Source organism: Ailuropoda melanoleuca, chromosome 12 (genome assembly GCF_002007445.2).
Source record: "Ailuropoda melanoleuca isolate Jingjing chromosome 12, ASM200744v2, whole genome shotgun sequence".
In the NCBI taxonomy this organism is placed as follows: Eukaryota; Metazoa; Chordata; class Mammalia; order Carnivora; family Ursidae; genus Ailuropoda; species Ailuropoda melanoleuca.
In genome coordinates, this window is record NC_048229.1 from 51,074,713 (window position 1) to 51,079,793 (window position 5,081).

General features: G+C 43.8%; 1 long non-coding RNA gene across 1 annotated transcript in view; it reads right to left on the minus strand.

Annotated features, from left to right (window-relative positions):
- Positions 1–468: 468 nt before the first annotated feature.
- The window catches only part of LOC117795249, a 37,606-nt gene continuing 32,993 nt past the window's right edge, over positions 469–5,081 (minus strand). Inside the window, exons 5-6 of the long non-coding RNA XR_004619131.1 lie at positions 925–1,071; positions 469–790 (exon numbers count right to left, since the gene is read on the minus strand). This is a non-coding gene — a long non-coding RNA (uncharacterized LOC117795249). The remainder of the gene's footprint in view (positions 791–924; positions 1,072–5,081) is intronic.

The window sequence follows — 5,081 nt, forward strand, 5'->3', positions numbered from 1 at the left end:
AGCCTTTGTTAATCTCTGCTTTAGCAAAGGATCCTTCTGTCATATAATTAGTCATCCCCTAATTCTGTCTACATACTAGACTAGTGTTTTGAAACTGTCTCCCAAAAGATGCTTATTCGTTCAATGTGCTTTTGTGAAGGTCAAGTCTGTGCCAGTCAGTGTGCTAGCTGGGGGTATACAGAGGCAAACAAAATAAATAACGGATGCCACACTTGGAGAGTTTACAGCAGGGAAGAAAACAAGGAAGCGAGGTGTGCAAAATTCTGCAAAAGAAAGGAGCAGCGTGTCATAAAAAAATAAAGAAGAGGCAGAGTGTTTCAGTTATTTCTTGTGTATAATAAACCAACTCAAAATTCAGTGTCTTTTTTTTTTTTTTTAAAGATTTTATTTATTTATTTGACAGAGAGAGAGACAGCCAGCGAGAGAGGGAACACAAGGCAGGGGGAGTGGGAGAGGAAGAAGCAGGCTCACAGCAGAGGAGCCTGACGTGGGGCTCGATCCCATAACACCGGGATCACGCCCTGAGCCGAAGGCAGACGCTCAACCGCTGTGCCACCCAGGCGCCCCAAAATTCAGTGTCTTAAAATAGCAACAGCTTATTATTTCTCCCAATTCCGTTGATTGGCTAGAAGTTTCTTCCTCTTCCTGAGGTATTGGTCGGGGTGCTGAATGGGCTGGAAGGTCCAAAGTGGCCTCAATCCCATGGCTGGCTAAGTTTTCATCCACATAGGTGTTTCCTTGAGGCTGCTCCGACTTCATCAGCGTGAAGGTCAAGTTGCAAGGGGTGATCCTAGCAAAACAGATGGGAGCTTCAGATCTTCTATGCGTAGCCCTGAAATTGCTGTATCACTTCTGCCACATCCTATTGGTTACAACAAGTCATGGGGCCATCCTAGATGCGAGGGTAGGGAAATTAGACTCTACCTGGTAACGGGAGGCTTGGTGAGGAATTGATGGCCATCTTTATCCACCACGCAGACGTTGGGGATGATCATCGCTAAGGGGCTATTGTGTGCCATGTCATTTCCATAAATATTCAACTGTGCCCATTTCCAAAGTCTCTAAGAAGTCCTGCAGTAAAGAACATGGTTTCACTTACCTTTTTGAAAATATATCTTTTACGAGGTGCCTGGCTGGCTCTCGGGGTTGGGCTCGAGCTCCACATGGGGTATAGAGATTACTTAAGAAATAAATTTAAATTTAAATTTTTAAAAAATGTATCTTTCATTTACAAAAGTCTGTACCAATTTTTCATTTATATTAACCTGGCATTTTCCAAAGTTACCTGACTACAAGTACTCTTTTTTTCACAGAATCCATGGATCTCGCATTCTTGCACTCTGTTTGGGAAATGATTGTTCTAAATCAAGCAGATTTTTATAGATAGAGGGGCTGAAAGTGGAGTCTTAATGACAGGTATCACGTGTTCTTTGGAGAAAAAGTTCTTCCGTGTAAATCAAAAAAATTAATAAACACAGTGACACAATCTGCGTGACATAGCCCAGGCCTGAGTCAGGGAGGGGGCTCTGGCAGAAAGGAGAGGAGAGGGATCTGGATTCTGTCACCTGCTCGTTGCCCCCCCCACCCCTCGCCCCCGAACTTCAGCATTTCCCCGTTCTTTCCTCCAATCGAAGAATGACAAACTCTGGAATTTTCATTTGCATCTAGAATAAAAAATCTACAAGTAAAATGCCATCAGCCTGTAATACTACAACCACCTGGACAATTATTAGAGACAAGCTGCTGTGAATTACTTGAAAGACCAAAGCGCCCCCCTTGAACACAATCCAGCATCCAGCAGACAGGCTGTGATGTTCGGCAGCCTCACTGGCCGTGTTACGGTGGCATTACAAGGGGAAAACAGCTCTGTGCTGAGTTCATAATTACCATGATCTACTATTATGATCCATCACCAACAGAGCAGTTGGTGAAGCCACCATAAATCACCACTATTTATTTTGCAACAAATCACAAGGACATATCGTCGAGAATCATAATTCACACTCACTTCAGATCATAATTACCTATATATGACTGTCTAGGTATGTCGCCAAGGTAGCACGGGAGGAAAAAACTCATCAGCTACACTGTCTCCAAGACTTGGCTTCTCTAAGCAAACTTTTAAGCTTTGCAAGGAAGGAGAAGACAAGTCTGGTTATTTCTCTCCTCCCCCTTCCCACCCCCAGATCTGTCCTGGATCTCCTCAGATCACACAAAAGTGGCTGAGTTCTAGGATCCTGCTTTAGGCCAGACATTAGCCAAGCTTATCACCTCTTGGTCTGACACTATGTCCTGTGAAAAGCAGCTGAGGAAGGTGGGATGCTTATCCTGAAGGAAAAAGACCCACAGGAATGAAATCCTGGGAGGACTGTCACAAAGCTGTGGGCCTTCAGAGGAGTTTTGCTCTGTCCCAGTCGTGTGCCAGGGAGGCTAGAGAGCCATGTGTTTTAGACAAGATTAAGGCTCCAGATAAAAATTGGATTAGATTAGCCACATCCACATATTTTTTAGCCACCAAATTCTTAGGATCGGTCACAGTGCTCTGCCCGCCATATTGGAACGCAGGGTAAAAGGAAAAACCAGTGATTCTAATCCTGTCTTTACTTAAAATTGATATTTTGTTCACCATGGACTGTTTGTATTAATTTCAATTTTTAAAAATATTGCATTCAAATATTATTTATCTTGATTACTGAGTGTTTGGTACTCTCTTAAATTCCCTGCAAGAATTCTCAGCTCCTCGTCCTAGTTGCCCCCTGGGTAACTGTATCAATAATCCTAGGACATAAATACAGTTATTCCCATTTTGGCGATGAAAAAGCTGAGGCCCAGTAACTTGGCCAAGTCACATTCTGGGCAGCTCCGAAAGCTCACCGAGAGTAAGAACAAGTTACGTACTTCCTTCACTCTTTTACTCACATCCTACACTATATCACTGAAGGAAGAAACTGAATTCGGTTGAGTCCAGTCCAAAGGCAGAGACCTAGAGTAACAATTTGCCATAACAGAAAGGAGATTGTCCTTATGGCCAGCCCACTTTCTTATTCACCTTTGAGCAGGCACTCTTAACAAAGGTTCTGCAAGGGGTCAGCTGCCTTTCCAGGGTCCACAAACTACCTCAAAGTTATATGAAAAAGTGTGTGTGTGTGTGTGTGTGTGTGCCTGTGTGTGTGTGTGCTTGTGTGTGTGTGTGTTCTGGACAGAGGACAGTTCTTAACTCTCAAAAAGATTTTTGATCCTACAAATTTAAGAATACGGCCTTATAAGAGCTTGGGTAACATTTAATGCAGTCTTATAGTGAAGGATCCATAAATTATCTATTTTATCTTTCCCACCACCAACGGGTCTCAGTGAAAACAACATGTAGTTATTGGAGCCAGAGTTCTAACAGAAGCCTTGTATCACACCTTCCCTCTCTCGAAGTTCAGCTGGGCATAAATTTTTAACAGTTCCCAGAAGATATTTTATGGGTCACCTAGTTCCCAAAGCCCAATCTTAATCCCATTGTATTTATAGACTGATAAAAGTGAGGCTCAGAGGAAATGTGTGACCTGTCTTCTGTCCCACAGCTGAGACACCTCAGGGCGGAGGTTAGAGCCAAAGCTTGTCTCCTGAGCCCCTTTCTCCACTGGGCAGCCAGCTTCTGTTGGCCAAGTACACCTAGGACCATAACTGGCTGACACCCAACACCTTTGTGCTCTGTTAGTGATCAAGCCTCTGGTACACAGAAGCTAATGTTTCATGTACTTTGGCTTCAACCCGTCTGGGACACAAACCCCACAGCCCCACTTCTTTGCATCTACTTTCAAACATGAACCAAACAGAAACTTTGGTGGAGACCTTCTGTACTGAGCCAGGGATTCCCTCTAGTCTGAGATTCGTAATTAATGGCTGTGTAACTGACACCACTCTCCAGAAGGCCTGATCTCTCTCTCTCTCTCAGGACCTAATTTCTCAAGAATTTCCCTCTGAAGACAAACATATTCAGTGGTGATGATTATTAAAAACAAAGAGAATCTGGCTTCAGAGAGGGCACATGAGTCCTGATCTCAGAGATGGTAAATGATCTCATTTGGAAATAAAATGGCTTTAGAACATGGTTTTCCAATAATTAAATTAGGGGAAGCAATGAGAAATGGCGCGGAGGGTGGCAGGGCTGGACAGATAAACTTTAATGGGGTCTCAGTCCTCAAGAAAGAAAGGCTTAACAAGATAGGAAAAAAGGTATCAAATGAAATCACTAGTAAATTTCACCAACAATTTTAAAGTGGTGACGTTCCCTCACACAGTAGTGAGCTCACCACCAGCCCCCGAACTGTGCTAGGCACCCTGTGGGACATCGAAAGAGATAACAGAGAGGCACTGTCCTCAGGAGTTTACCATCTAGTTGGGGAGCGAAATGCAAAACACAGCAACAAATCAATGAGTGAGGCAAGACAGTATGCACATGAGGTGCCATTATTTCAGAGAAGAGAGAGCTAGCAGCATGAGTCAAGGCAGCAAAGTCAGGTCAGGCCTTCTATTAAGTGAGCACCGACTACAATCTGGGAGGGGGTATTTTCCACCTCACCCATAGCTCCTGCAACTCACATTCTGTTGTAGTAAGAAGGTGTCTCCTAGCATAGCGTTCATTCCAGATAATTTTGTTGTATACCCAAAGGGCATAAAAAGGACAAATGCGTTATAAGGCTAAGGATATTCTACTAGGCGGGATGACATATGGCTCAAATAGGGCATTACGCAGTCAGATAGGATGAATTCCTTTTTCACATTCTTGGAGATGATGAAGGAAAATAGAAAGTCAACTGCACCTCTGGAGTGGAGAATTGTCTTCAACATCCTGCCTGCCTCTTCTACAGGTGGGGCTTAAAATATGCCCCCTAGAGGGGTGCCTGGATGGTTCAGTCCAGTAAGCGTCCAACTCTTGGTTTTGACTCAGGTCGTGCTCTCAGGGTCATGAGATTGAACCCCATGTGGGGTTCCACATTGGGCATGGAGCCTGCATGGGATTCTCTCTCTCCCTCTCTCCCTGCTCCTCCCCCTACCTAAAAAAAAAAAAAAAAAAAAAAAAAAAAAAAAAA